Consider the following 15,169-nt stretch of genomic DNA (forward strand, 5'->3'; position numbering starts at 1 on the left):
GGAGAGAGCAGCAAGCTGCAGTGCCTGAAGCAGAAAAGTTTAATCACCTCTCTCGTGTCACTGCACATGGATGTTGTTCCTCTTTGCTGTGCATCTGTAATATCAACATGTACAGCTGGCCAGGTTTTGGTTATGGTAATGCAGATCTAAATCCAAGCACCCTCCACCCTATTAAGCCCAAAGAGTTACTATTAATTAGATCAGTGTGGCTGAGATGAGAATCTGGGATTAGCTTCCCATTCACCCTGGCGGGAAGGAGGCCGTGCTGGAGCAGCTGTCTCTCATTTCAAGTGGACAGCACACAGGTTGTTGCTTAGGTCCTCTGCTCTTGACAGCAGGGTACTGGGCTAGGATGAGGGAAAGGTACTGGGCAGAGTCTTCTCCAGTATGAAATTCAACCAAAGTGTTAAATCTGAAAGTTGATGTGATCTCTCCCCATTCCAAAAGGGAAGACTGTAAAATTCAGAACCAAATATATGTGTGTGTATACAGAAAGAGAAACTGCTGTTCTAAGCCATTTAGAACCTTTGCTATCGGCTATCCTGCTGGAGAAACTTCAGTTAAAATACACAAGCTGTAATTCTGCACAGTGACCCTGGCCAAGACAGCATTCATCCCTCAGGGCTGTTCTAAAGTGCTGTCTTTAGTCCCTTTGCAGCATCTTACCAACAGTCTGGAAGATAATTAGCAGTCTTGAGATGAGATCTAAGTTTTAACAAACTTCTCCCTGCATGGGGCAGGGAAGAGAAAGCTTAGTGAATGGCAAGAAAAGTCAGTGTCGGAGTGACGACAGGTTCTTTTATCGTCCTCTGAAAAACAGAGACATTACCGAGGATTTATTTACAGAAGCTGGGAGAAATAAGGGAGATGCTGTCAGCTCCTTAAGGCAGAGACTGGCTTAGTTATTGTTTTTCCTTTGTTTGCACAACACTTCAGCCAGTGGGGTTCCTGGTACAAGAGGAAACCTCCTGCTGCAGAACAAGTAACAGCTGATGACAAGTGCTGAAACTGAGGCTTAGACATCCACTGAGGAGCACAAATGGAGAGAGTGGGTCAGGATCCAGAAGCAGCATAATCCAGCCTGACATCTGAGGCTGGAGGAACAGAAGGTGGGAGCAGGCTTCTTGCAGCTCTGCTGCAGTGTGGCTTACCACTAATGAAGTTGTGCTCACCAGAATGCTCATCCATGTCCCAAAGGCAACACACTGGCCTGTGTTGCCATACTGGTCATTTGCTTTAGGGCAGGATGCTCTGGAGCATCAGTGTTTGGTTTTAGTACAAGAGAGCATCATCTGCAAATAAATCTGCCAGGCACTGCTCTGGAAGTGTAGGCAGGCAGCTTCCTGCAGCAGCTGGCAGCCAGAAGGGGTTTGCATCCCTGATATCATACATTGCCCAGAAAGCTAATTTAGCACAAGCTGCCCTTATCTCATCCATTAAATGTGCCAGTGAATTGACCCACTCCCTGAACATAAAACATTGCTACAACTGATGTCTGGGAGAAGGCATCATCGCCTTACTCAACTCCCTTATCTCCACTTTACCAACCAGACTTTTAGAAAATCCATTATTTTTCAGGATTAATTCATGAGATGGCTGATAGCCAAAACTCTGTGATTTTACAAACAGGGGCGAAAGCCGTTCCCACCTTTACATTATAATATGGGCATTTCTCAGCAACCTGGGGAGTAAGGGTTTCTATTTCAACCAGAAAGGGTGTGATTAATGCCCAGAACAGCTTTCAAAAAGCATTTAAACTAGGCAGCTAAACTTAGACAATCAATCCACAAAGGAAAAAGGATAAATTGTGAGTAGCCTAGGGCAAAAGTAGACCTGTGACATCCGCAGTTTGTTTTGGGTTTTAAAAGTCTTTTACAAAATAAAATAAAATAAAAATCTAATATTAGGTATAGAAGTAATCACTGGCAGGTTTGTCTGTGTAAGCCCAGGCTTTGTATTCTGTCAGAGATCACTGGGGAAAAGGGCAGTGACCTGTATGTTCAGGGAGCAAAACACACACACATATCCTTGTTGGTTGTGTCAGACCCACTAGATATGCCATAGCTATTGCCATCCATTAGCTCTCGTCACATACGTTTACACACAAGCCATGACTGCATCCTTTCAGGTCAGCAATAAAGCAGCTTTGGAGAAGCAGATTTTCAGTGGGAGATGTACCCTTGGGCCAAAGAATCGTTAAATTATCAGCATCAAGAAATCTACTGCAATGTGACTTGACAGCTGTACTGTACTAGGCTGAGGCTGTGTTTATTCTGGACTTTTAAAACCTGGCCTACATTGAACTTTTTTTCTCTCTGAGTAATTTCCCATCAGCACTACAACCCTGGGTTCATTTCCATGGCAGACAGGGAAAGAGACAAGTCACAGTGGTTGTCAATATCTGAATCAGTACCTTCACCTCAGCAGGCTGATGCCTACCTCCCCCCGCAGTACAGGCAAACAAGTGGGCAGTTCCAAGTCCAAGATCAACTGAAGAGTGACGTAAAGCCCATAAGGAAGTACTGGGCTAAATGGTTGCAAGGGAGTCCAGAAAGTCTTCCACCAGCTGTGCTTTATAATCCTGCTCTATATGTGGGTGAGTCTGACCACCTTGCACACAACTAACCTGCTGCCACCACAGTCCTCTGTTGCCTCCTCTTAATAAACAGCACCCACACAGAATCATAGAATCATTAAGGTTGGAACATGAAGAGCTTTAAACTTTGCTGGACAAAGAGTGGCAGAAATACAGAATTCCTCTTGCTGATGGGGCACTTGAGGCATAGAAATATTAAATAACCTGCCAGAGCATCCTGGGAAGCTGAGCTACACTGCCCAAGGGCCTGCTTCCCATTTTTAGAGAGATGATCTCTCTTCCTGTGGAACAGAACAGACTCACTGTTGGTTAGGGATGTGTGGATGCCTGTTATCTGGACTTGCAAATAAAAGGGCTTTAAAAGACCAGGAAACAGCACAAAGAGCTGAACACAAACCATCTACTTCTACGTGTAGCATTCCACCACTGCACAACTCAGCTGCTCCATAGTCTCCATATGAGAAAAAATGAAGGGATTTTCTCTCTCCTAATGGTGACTGGTAATGACCTGCAAATTGGTGTCATGTGTGGCTTTTTTTCCCCCCTTTTCCCTTTTTTTTTCAGGCTGTAAAACAATTAGGTCTGTTCCCCAGTTCTAGTTTAGCTCCTTGCATCTGGGAGGGTTTGTGAGCTTGCTGCTGGGGAGCACCATGTATCTGGGAGTTGTAAAGATGTCTGTGGTTTTATTGCTGGATTTTTACAAACCTCAGGTTTGTATTTTTATTATGATTGCTGCTGTGAGGACGTTTTAAAAAAATGCTGTGTTTCTTTTGGAGATTTTGTTTCACTCTGTTGATCTTTCTTTTGACATTTCAGGGAGCTGGGGGATACTGGCAAAACACGCCAAGTAAGCGAAGGAGCTCTCAGTCGCCCTGAATTCTACCTTTGCCAAACTGAGCTGGAACAGGATGCTTTCATTTATTAAATTAACTTGGGCTTGGGCTAGGGTGAAGCAGTGTCTGAACAGAGCAGGGCACACTGTGATGTTAGCAGCTCGTTTTCCCTCTCCTATAGAGTTGCTGAACCTTTTGCCAGCCTGCCTTTTTGCTCATTCAAACCTTGTACAGATATCCTGTTCTTGGGATCCTGGACAAATCATGCAGGTGTTTAACTGTCACAGTTTGTTTTCAGGCTGGCAGGATTGTGTTTCAGATTGATTAAACAAATGATAGGCAAGGAGGAAATCCCTCCCTTCTCTCTCTTACCTGAGATGAAGAGACGTGCTGGCATTTGGCTGCTGTAGAGCTGTATCGATTCTCTGTTGTTACTAGTCAGGGGAACAGTAAAACCTTCTCATCTTGCCTTGAAGATACAGAATTGGTTTCCATTAGCTGGCTGAAAAGACCAAAACAGGCACATATGAACCTGCGGACATGAAACTTTCGGTCAGTCTCGAATTGTATCTTCTTATAGTGTTCACTTTCAAAGGACTCCAAAGAACCTAGCAACTGTTAAAGAGTTGGTGCTCAAGCTGTAAATTACATGGCAGTGTCCTGAAAAAAAGCCAGTTTCAGTATTTGGAAGGAAGAGAGGAAGCCCATTTACTGTCTGAGCTGTTGCAAACACTCAGACCTTCCGATCGATAGGATGAGGATGGAACATCTTAGGATAGAATGACTTTAGATGTTGGGAGTTGTCCTGTATTATTTACTATCAGAGATGGCATGGATAATGGCAGTGCTGTAGTCACTGAGTCTCAGCCTTAAATAAAGTATTAATGGGTACCATTAAGGTGCTGTTGCTCATGTCCTCAACAGCAGGGATGAACTTGGAAACACCACTAGGATGAGAGGCTGCTCTCAGGGGGTTCAGGGTCCTGGTTTTTCTTCCAGTGCTATGTGCTCTGTGACCTTTAGCAAGGCAACTCCCATTTCTCTGCCCACCTCCTGCCTGGGTCTGTCTCTGGCTGTAAAGACTGCAATGCCTGGAAAACCAGGACTGAGATGTCAGCAGAGGCTTCTTGGCAGCAGAGGAATGCCAGCAGCAGATAATCACCAACCTGACTCATTGGGCTTGCATAAACATAAAGATGCTCCATCAGATACAGTCTGTGCCCTGACAACCCCTTCTCTGGTCTTGATGTGAAAACTCTGCTGACATCAGATCTGTCCCCAGTTCCTCCTGGGCCTCCACACATGCCTGGGGCATGAACAGAGCCAGGCTCTGGGGAACATTTCTGAATAAGACCAGGGGAGATGTAAGGCTTTGTATTTTGTTTTGTGCTTTTCCACACAGGGTATGGTGGTTTGGCGTCTGTCAAGCGAACAGATTAGGAACAGATGGGGGAAGATGTGAAACCCTGTTGATCTCTGAGGGATTATTTCAGAAATACAGAGCACAAATGCAAGCTGGATTCTGGCCCCTGCTTTTACGTCCCTTCTGCCCAAAATGTGCTTTGTGCTGCTGAAGACTTCCTCTGCTCCCATGCCTTGGGCACTTCCGATCTTCAGCCTCTCTTGTGCAACTGTCTCCTTTCCAGCCTCCACTAGCTCAGGCCTTACCTAGGCTGTATTGGGGGACCCCCTTGAGGTTCTCCCTTCAGCAGTGGAGTACTGCACTCCCCACCCGAAGGCACAGAGACCCTGACTCCCTTCCTTTGTCTATGCTGCAAGCAGTCAACTTGTAGCTCCATTTCACGGTTGGTTTATCATCTGTCTTTAAAACAGTCAGGTCACAAACTCCACAGAACACAGCCGTGCTCCAGTGCTGTTCCTAGCTGGGGGATCACAACATGCATTTTTTGCTTGCGGCCAGCAGAGGACACTTGCTTTCTTTGCAAAGAGTTTGCTATGCACTTGGGTGCAACAAAAGCAAAAGATTCAGGGTTCGGCCACACGTGGGCACTGGAACAGCAAGAGAAGGGCTCGTCTCAGGCTGATTTATAGCTCCAGGGTTCTGGTGGTGCCTTTTTCCTTAGCCTTTCTTGAGAAGTTTTAGATGTATGTGCAGCACACTGTAAAGCCAGCAAGCTGGCTGAGTTCAGGCCCCTGGGATGTGTCCTCTCAGGGCTGACCCCTCTCTGGGCTTAGTAACCCTCCAGATGTGGTATCACCTGGCTTTGTCTTGGAGCGCGTGACTCTGTGGGTGGCAGGAGGACGTGTGGGCTGACTTGGCATCGTGGGTGATGGTAGCAGCATAGATCTCAGTGCAAAATGCAAAACCTTGGCAAGCACTAAGTTACTGAGCTGTGCTGAGCTCTGTTGCAAGGCTATGCAAGTAAAATGAGCTTCAATCTGGATCAGATACATAACTGCAGACATGGCACATTTGAGATTCAGATAGCGCTCAAGAGACCGTATTGGAGCCAAGCCAGAACTAATCCCTGACCTCTGCAGCCTCTTTGGCTTCTTGGTTGCCTGGAGGAATACTGAAGTTCCCCCAGCATTTGGCCGTGTGGCCCCACAGGGACTGAATCATGCAGAACGAGCCAGGGTTGGAGCCCACAGCCTCACTCTTGTTCATTTAACACAGAGTTTGGAATGGTTTTGTGGCAGCAGATTGACAGTGAGAGGCACCCTGGGCTCCTGGGGGCCAGGCGTAGCTCAATCTTCTTTGAGGAGCTTCTCTGCCACACGTGGCCCACAACCCTGTGTCAACATACTGCAAGACTTGAATGCAGGACAGCAAAATAAGCCCCTCATCCCGCAAATAGCTAAGGCTATAAATTGCCCCACTTCTGTCAGGGGATTGGCTTGTCTGTGCTGTTAAATAAGGACACTGATATTTGCAGAGCAAGATGTGATGGTATGAGGTTTTGCACTGACCTGAGTGTCTACCTGTAAATGTGCTGCTCCTGCTTTTCTTTGTCACGCCAGCCTTGTTAGCATTTGCAGGGCATGCCTCTGGGGAGAGGGGCACTTGAAAAGGCTGGGTTTGTTTGCACTCACTTTTTCTAATCATGGGTTACTTTTTGTTCCCGGCATGCTGTTGGCTTTTTTTACTTCATTTGGAACATCTGAATGTTTTTCTTCTGGTGATTTATGACAAAGAAACCAAAAAAGGAGAAAGAATAAAAGTTAAATCTCTGTGGAGAGCCCCAGAAGTGTGGAAGCCACCTTTGAAAATGCTACACCCTCTGTGCTATGTAAAATAGTCACAGTTACATATAACCAGTAAGCACTTATCTCTTTAAATGGTCTTCTTTAGGGACTTGGGGACCCATACAGAGAAAAAGAGTCAGAATAGTTTAATGATATGTACACCATGTTTGTGTTTCAAGAAATACATACCTCAGCTCCTGAATTATGCAGTGGGAGATGCCCATGGTGCCCAGGTGAGGCTGGGTTTGGGTCAAATGTGCTATGCCTTCCCTTTCTGACTGTCCTTTGTATCGGAGAGACATGTGGGTTTTACTCCTGGCCCACAGAGGATGTCTTGTTCTTAAATGAGCCATCAAGCATGGTACCTGGAGCTGTAAAGAGAAGTGTGCAGAAAAATATATGGAACTCATGGAGAAAGCACTCCTGCCTTTCTCCACAAATGGGCCTCAATACAGCTCTCCTGGGGCATACATGAAAACATGGAGGCTTCCAGGCATGGAAGCAGCACTTTGTGTGCTCCGTGGTGCTGAAGCTAAGCCTAAACGTGGTTTGTGAACTCTGAATCTCATCTGGGGCTCCCATGTCCACCCCAACTCTTGCTAACATTGCAGAAATAACCAGAGCTACAAGCCACCAGGCTCCTTCACCTTCCATTGATCCCAGACTACATGTAAATCGGACCAGCTGTAGGAGAGGACCCAGGAGGTCCCACCCAGCTCTACAATAAAAACTGTCTCCATCCCAGAGGCAGCACAAGCCAAATCTCTGGCACAACTTGAGGATACGTTTCCAGCACAGTGGAGCCAGTGCTTGTGATAGCTGAAGTGCACTTTCCAGAGGAAAAATGAGGCCCAGCAGACCCACAGGTGGACCATGGGTCTGTAACACAGGCCAGACCTCACTCTGGCTGTAAAAGTCCCACATTAGGCTTTAAAGATTTGTTAGCTGTAATTAAGCAGCTTTCTGGTCCCTTTCTGGTCACATCAGCTAGATGTAACAATCCCTTCCAGCCCATTAACAAAAAGAGCTGGCAAGTGGAGATTTGATGACTGTCTAAACAATATGAAGAGGTGGTGATTTGCTGGCGATGTGTAAAAACAGGCAAGAAATCAGCTGGCAACATGCACCGTACTGAAATTAAATCAAAGCAAAAGGCAGATGACTTTGAATGGGCTCCAAAGGTCATGGAGAAACAAGCAAAAACTGATAAAGTTCACAGGAAAACAGAGCAAGCAGAAGGAGCACTGCATCTTCTTGGCACTGGGAGCTGTTGGCATCTGACTGGCAGCAAATGTATTTCTGAGTTAAAAAAAATAAATTTATCTGTAGGAAGGCTGGAGGCGTGAAAAAGAAAATTAACTGGTGCATATGAGCCTGGCTGTTACTGCACTGGGGAGAGCACCAGAAGCCATGGTGCTGGGAAAGGCTGATTTGCAGCGGAGCTTTGGTGCCATAGGGATGGCGACACTGGAGGTAGGCTCTAAAGGTGGCTGTCCCCTGTGGTGGGTACAATGGGCTACAGCTACAGGACTGTAACTGTGCCCCATGGGTAAGGATGTGCTTAATACCATGTAGCTTGCTTAAGAGGACAACTCTTGTGAAAAGAAAACAAAAAGAAACAAAAGAAACTGCTCCAACAATAAAGCTCAGAGGCCAATGGTCCTTACATGAGGCAAGATACAACCACTGCTAGGAAAGAAACAAAACTGAGCCTCTGCACTGATGCAAAAATAACGGTGCACCAAAGTCAGTGGAAAAGCACTCAGCCCTGTGCAAGCAACTCAGAAGCCACAAACATCAAGGTGACTTAACCATGGTGGGATGCCTAAGCAGGAAGATACGAGTCTTAGTTGGTACTTTCCTAATTACAGGATCTGCTTAGCTATGGTAAATTATGTTCAATATCATTGAAGCACACAAGTTTTCATCTTTTGGCAGTTTGGTTGGTACAGCATTTAATTATCTCTGCAGCTTGGGACTGGTAGCAAATGCTTTTCAGACAGGGATAAAATAGGCAGAAAAAGTGCAAGTATCTCCTTCTCTCTTGGCAGAATCCAGCCTCCATACCACCTTCTATACATTTTGCCTAATATTGTATTAGGAAGCACCTTTAGCTTGTAGCAACCAAAGCCAGAGAAATTATTAATGTAAGGGAATGGTATACTCCAGTTTCTCCCAGTGCTGTGCCATGAGTTCGAATCAGTGTGTGGGTCAGATGTTCCCTTCAGTCCTTTAGGGGCTTGAGCTCTTGTGGGCGTCAGCTTACTGCAACCAGCAATCTCCAACCTGGACATCAGAAATACACCCGCCCACGTGCCAAATCACGAGCTTCTGATTGCTTCCAGCTAATGGCACTGTGCTTTTGGGACCCATGGGAGAGCCCTTCAGGCAGATCCCAGCCTCAGGCCTGTTAGAAATAGCTTGCTATTGTAATGCAAAATAATCCTGCATCCTCCAAGACCATGCACCTTCCTTGCCTTGGGGCTGTGGGGGACACACAAGCTTCATGTGAGGGAGGGGTTGTCTCAGTGCTGTCTGGTTTGGGAGGAGATGTGGGTGTTGGGTGATGCCGCTTCCAGTTCCTAGCAGGAATCTGGATATGTCTGTGCTGGGAAATTGCAAAATAGTACATTCTGCTAATTAATGCCAAACCAGGGAGCTTTGAATATACATCATCAGAATAACCTTTAGCAACCACTAGATACAGTCCATCCATGAGACTCTCCTAAAGAGCATTTTATTTATGATGTGGCAAAGGAAACACATCTCCAGAGCAAAGTGCCCAGCACAACCATAGTGGCAAGTGAGGATGAAATTCTCTAATGGGCACAGAACGAAACACCACTCCGTTCATTCATGCTCCAGGAGCACTATTTTCACCACTGGCAGCTTCTGCTGCACTAACTAAAATACTTCTGATCCAGTCCAACAAGCTTTTTCCAGGTTTGCCTCTCCACAGTGAAACCACAGACCGTGCTATATGGAAAGCTCTGAGCCTTGAAAAGTCTAGAGTTACTGTAGGTCGCAGTGGTTGGATTTGATCCTAAAACAATGAAACCAAATGTGAAAAAAGACACAGATGGCTGTCGCCTCTGTGCCATTTGGAGTTGGTTTTGGTTTCTAGCCAGTCAGCCCCATACCACAGTTATGCAAATAAAGGCAGCGAGGTTTGGTGCTGTGGTATACACATCTCTAATGGAGTGTAGCATGAGGGATAAAATAGCTGAGTGTTTTGGAAGAGGGCAAAAAGATCACCACCCCAATTTGAAGGACAGAGGATTTAAGGATAGAAGGTGAAACCTTGTCTTTACTTAACACAAAAGAGGCTTTGCTGTGGCTTTTGATGCCCCTGGATACCTGTGTGCTCATGGGCATGTAGAAGCCTAAAAGGCTTATAAAGCCTCCAAGTCCTCCTCTGTGGTCCTTGGTCCTGAGAGAGTTGGTGGCTTGTCCTGTCTGGGCAACATCAACTTCTTGGGATGCAGGCACTTGTGTGAAGTTCAGCCCTGCAATGAGAGGGAGAAAAGGGAAGAGCCTGGTGAGAAGAGGAATGAGAAGAAACCATGGGAAAATAGTTCAGATTGCCTTGACTGAGGGTGCACTGCCAAGGTCTGGACCTTGAATTCAGTGTGGTGTAAGGGGATGTAAACAAAACTGCTTCCTCTTCCTGCAGGGCTGGATTTAGCCCTGTGGCAAACTTCAGGGAGAAACAAATGGGTAAGATTGGGCTGCAGTCCTATGTTATAAAAGCTGTTCTCCAGTGAGACACCAGTAACAGAGCAGATTCTGATCTCTGATAATTAAACTCCTAATCAACCCCTTTATAAAAATGCCTGATGGTTCCCTTCTCAATCTCTTGTGAGGATGGGGAGGCTTAGAAATGTAATACAATTCTGTGGTTGAGTTAAACATCAGGCAGGTTTCAGACTATGTTTTAGTAGAACCAGATGAATTTCTAAGCTCAAAATCCAGCATACAGAATGCTGATTAAGTTTGATCTGGTGACCATCTGTCCTTGTGTTTGTGGTATGAGTGGCTAAATGAAATTCTGGAGAAAAAGGGTTATCTTAAATACACACAGGATAAAACAAATTGAAGAAAGCCCCATTCACTGTTGCTATGTGAATCTTCTCAGCAAGAGGGGAAGATTAGTTTTGTCTCTGAAGTTACATATGTTCAAGTTCACTTTTTTTGACTCTTGAAGCTGAAACATCAATCTCTAAGTTTTGCTTTAATTGCATCTTGTGACTTTTCCTTCAGCTGCACACTAAACCCAAGGAGATAATAGATGAATTCTGGTAGTGAGAAACATTTCACTGTCAGATCAAGTCAGTGTCTTGGAAGGGGTAAATTGGTGCAGCACCCCTTTCCAACTAAACTTAGGCCAGTAACAACCACAAATTGCTGCCCCCCTCCCCTTAATCTTTATATCTCTCTGTGTATCTATCTTTTTTTTTTTTTCTTTTACTTAGCTAGAGCTAGTGAAGACACTTAAATTGTGACTAACAGTTCAATAACCAGCCAAAGGTCATCAAAGAGCAGAGGTGATGGCTGTCAGACTTTTTTTCCAATCATAATGGAAATTTACTGGAGAAAAGAACAGTGTGAGAAGTGATGGTGTAATGTAACACCCTCCTTTGAAGAGAGCCCATCAACAGACTGAATAGGGAAGAGGAGAAAGTATTGGGAAAGACAAAAAATAGCACTGTGGGGATCACAAATACAGAAACAGAGACACTGCTTGTAAGGCTTGCTAATGGAAATGGTTTCTAACACGCAAAGACACCAACTTCTGGTCTTCAAGCCTCATCTCATGCCAGTGGTTTCTTCATGTGAAGAACCACAGGGAGTGCAAAGCAAAAACAAATCTAGTTTGTGTCCTTTGCCAGTTTTCCCCAGCTGCCCGAGGGACTCTGCTCTTTGAAAATGAGTGTATCTGTTCTTTAAAAGGAGTTGTTCACATGTCAGCAAGTCAGTCTGTGCACCAAAGGAAAGATGCTGAGGATGGCTGGCAGGGCTTGGGCTGGGGAGTAGGACAGCTACACAAGAGCAGGCAGCTCAGCAATAACCACAACAAAACCGACTGGCTGAGATTTGGGCAGTGCCTTGGGTGTGGGAAGCTCTCTGCTACCAAGGGAGCTGCCTGTTCCAGGCTTTCCCACTGCTTACCCCAAGCCTGACCGTTTGATCTCCTGGTAAAAGAGAAGTCTGCAACTGTGATGCTTTTCTGGGGGAAGAGAGAATCACAAGAAGTCCCTTGGGGGCGGCATAAAAGGAGTTTGTCATGAGGAGCCAAGCAGATGCCTTTGGAGCTCCATGTGTATTGACTTGTCTGCTCTGCCGACTCCCAGCTTCCTTAACACTCGGGTTAGGTGCTCATCTCCAGAGGCTGGGAGGAAGGTTGTAGGGACAGTACCTATGCAAAAGCATCTGGCTTTGATGAAATCCTGCCAATAGTGTTCGAAGTCTCCATCTGACACAAGAAAATCCAGTCACCAAGCTCCTTTCTACCTCAACCAACCCTAGGAAAAGAGCACATTGTTTGGACGTCGCCGGGCTACATCTATGATTTTACATGGCCTTTTTCTTTGCATTTTCTTTTCTTTCTGGAGTTTAAAGAGATGCTTGTTTTTCTTGTTAATTCTTTCCTCCCGGGTGCTGATAGGGATCTCTGTAACATGAGGCCAGCTGGAAGAAATTCAAACTGCTTTCTAAATGCTGTTATGATAGAGTGTGGGGGACGTGTCTTTGAAGCTGCTGGGCTCAAGAGATGTCCCTGATTTGAGAGAAGCAAGAAGCAGTTAAGTTCTTTTTCTGGAACAAGACTGGAGCCCCTACCTGTGAAAACACAAGCCACTTGCTGGTGTCATCCCACACCAGCCTCTAGGAAAAAGAAAACTTAAGTAGATGTTACTTAGTTGATATTTCTTCATCTTGAGAGGACAAGGGCCTTGGGCAGGGCCAGCGCTTGGTACAAGGGAGACTGCAGTTTGACTGTTCAAGCTAAATAGTCCAGGTGGAGGTGCCCTGATTTGTGCTTCACATTTCGGATGAAGTCCTCTGTTAAACCTGAAGATGGAGAAGCAGAAGGGAGTCCTCTTGCTCTGCCTTCACACTTTAGAAAAGGGTAAATATTTTAAAGCAGAATCTGCTGCTGGCAAATGTGTGAGGGAAGTCAAGGCGGTAAGCCTGTGACAGGACACAGGAACTGGGAAGTTTTTCATGGGGGAGACATTGGGCAGACATTTTTCAGTTCCTTTGCTTCTGTTGTTTTTTGCTGCACTGATCCTGCTGTACCTGCACCTGTGGGAAGAGCCTCCACAACACTGTTGCATTGAGTTAAACAAGAGCTGCTCTGTGATTGACATGAGTTCTGGGTGGGACAGAAAAAGGGTGGTGGGCATCACAACCCTACCTGGCATGTCTCCTATCCTGTCTGCTCCTGTCTTGACTCCTCTCTGGTGGGTGCTTCTCAGCTGCCATCATTCAAAGTTGATTGAAAAAGGACTGTAGAAAGAGAAGAAGGGCAAGTCCCACTCCCTGCTCACCCAGGTACCTCTCCTTACACTTGGTGAGCTGATGCACTTTGTTCTGTCTCCCTGACTGAGTCAAACCCACGCTTGTTGAAGGGGAAGTCAAAATCCTGGCCTCATGCCTGGAAGCTTCAGGTTTTTAGGCACAAAGTAGGGGATTGTAGTGCCTAAATTCAGCCTTGCCTGCTGGAAGAACTGTTTGATTGTCCCATCTCTTTCTCTGCCAGGGAAGGCTTGTTTCCAGCTCTCCTTCCCAGCTCTTTCTGCTGCCTGGGTTGAAAATTCCCATGGACGTGAGCTCCATCAGTCCCATGGGAGACGGCTCCAAGAGACATCCATTGGTTATCAGCACCCTGGCAGAGAGAGAAGGCAGATGAAGAGAGATGTCCTTTCGGGAAGAGATACTCAGCCTATTCAGCCTAATGTTTCTATTACTGCTTCAGTTCCAGTTCCAGTATGGGGGGGAAGGCTGGGAGGTGGGGCGGAAGGAGAAAATGAAGGCTTTCCTCAGTGCCAGGCTTTCATAAAACCCCAGTGGTTTATTGCATGCTGGCCTCGTTTGAAAGTCTGGCTTCAGTCATGGCTACTGAGCCCTTACAAGTTATTTCTTCAGAGGAGAAGAGACTTGATGGGACTCTGGCATGGTGGGAGGCTGACAAGTCTTCATAAAAGACATTTGTAATGTGTGGGGCCTGGGAAGCAAAACGAAGAGACAGCAAACAGCCCTGAGGAACTGGAGAGGAAGAAGCTGCACATGGTCTTGAAGAGTCCAGGTCTGCTGGGCTTCACCTCCCTCTCCCACTCTCCCTTTGAAGATGCTTCCTGTGCAGACCATTACTATAGGCATTTCCTGGGAAGGGTGCACAGACAAAGGTGTGCAACAGCCACACTTTGCAAAGCTAAAGGCTATATGTGTGGGCAGCACAGGGGCAGAATATGGAGGCAACTTTATCTTCACAAAGTGTAAGCAAGCTACCAGCAAACTCTAACAGGCTCTACTCTACATCAAATCACACAATTGCTTAAAATATGCAGTGGCCAAAGCATACTGCTGCCTGTCTGGAGCCAGCTTCCCTCAAGCTTTCCAGGGCTCTGGTCCCTCAGCTCCACCATGCCCTGCTTTCTTCTCTGTGTGAAGCAAAACCCAGAAAAAAAACAAGCAGGTGCCTCTGGCAATCCCTGGGTGCTGCAACAGTGCCGCTGCTCTCATCATCCTGTGCTTCCACATCACTCCTCTCTTCACCCATGTACTTGCTCTTGCCTTTTCCACCATGCTGGGATCATTTTGGAGCAGAAATGGTGTGTTTTATGTGACTGTGTCCTGTTTCCTGGCTGAGGGCTGTGAGCACTGCCATACCTACATCTGAACTGGACATGCCAGGTCTCTGCCTTGGGAAACAATAGTGCATGGCCATTTTCCCTCTTCTTAGGCTACCGGTAGGGATGTGGATGGATTCACTTTGCCATGGGTGTGCTGCCTGTGGCAAAGCTCTGGAAAGGTCTCTCTTCAGTGGATGATTCTCTGATAGACAAACATTCCTCTGAGGAGTGAGGAATTCTGCCCCACAGGGCAAATAGCACTGGGACACCACACTATGGACATCTAATTACTATAGATAATGGCAGCTACAACTAGAGGAATCAGACAAACAGCTTTATCTCTGCCCCATTTCTCTTGGCTTCACAAATGAACAAAACTAGGGTGATTTTTGACAAACCTGGTGTCAAGGCAAGGTAGGTTTGTAAAGAAAAATCCCCCTCTCTTGCAGACTGCTTTACAGGGGTCAAGCACGGTGAAAGAGCTTCAGAGGATTTGAAGTTCATGTGGACCCCACAGAAGAGCTGATGCTGGGCTGGCCCAAAGGATGCAGCTGAGATCTACCTGCTAATTATTACAGTAAACAAATGACTCATCCAAGGAGGATCCCACCCAGCTGTGGAACCTGTAATTGACATGATGCACAGAGAGGATGAATATCCCCAGATAAGATCCATGGATG

At 46.2% G+C, this 15,169-nt stretch overlaps 1 long non-coding RNA gene across 1 annotated transcript in view; it reads right to left on the reverse strand.

Annotated features, from left to right (window-relative positions):
* Positions 1 to 3,807: 3,807 nt before the first annotated feature.
* The window catches only part of LOC128898535 (uncharacterized), a 32,848-nt gene continuing 21,486 nt past the window's right edge, over positions 3,808 to 15,169 (reverse strand). The window contains exons 2-3 of the long non-coding RNA XR_008462879.1: positions 6,826 to 7,007; positions 3,808 to 3,931 (exon numbers count right to left, since the gene is read on the reverse strand). This is a non-coding gene — a long non-coding RNA (uncharacterized LOC128898535). The remainder of the gene's footprint in view (positions 3,932 to 6,825; positions 7,008 to 15,169) is intronic.

Source organism: Dryobates pubescens, chromosome 25, assembly GCF_014839835.1.
Source record: "Dryobates pubescens isolate bDryPub1 chromosome 25, bDryPub1.pri, whole genome shotgun sequence".
NCBI classification, from domain to species: domain Eukaryota; kingdom Metazoa; phylum Chordata; class Aves; order Piciformes; family Picidae; genus Dryobates; species Dryobates pubescens.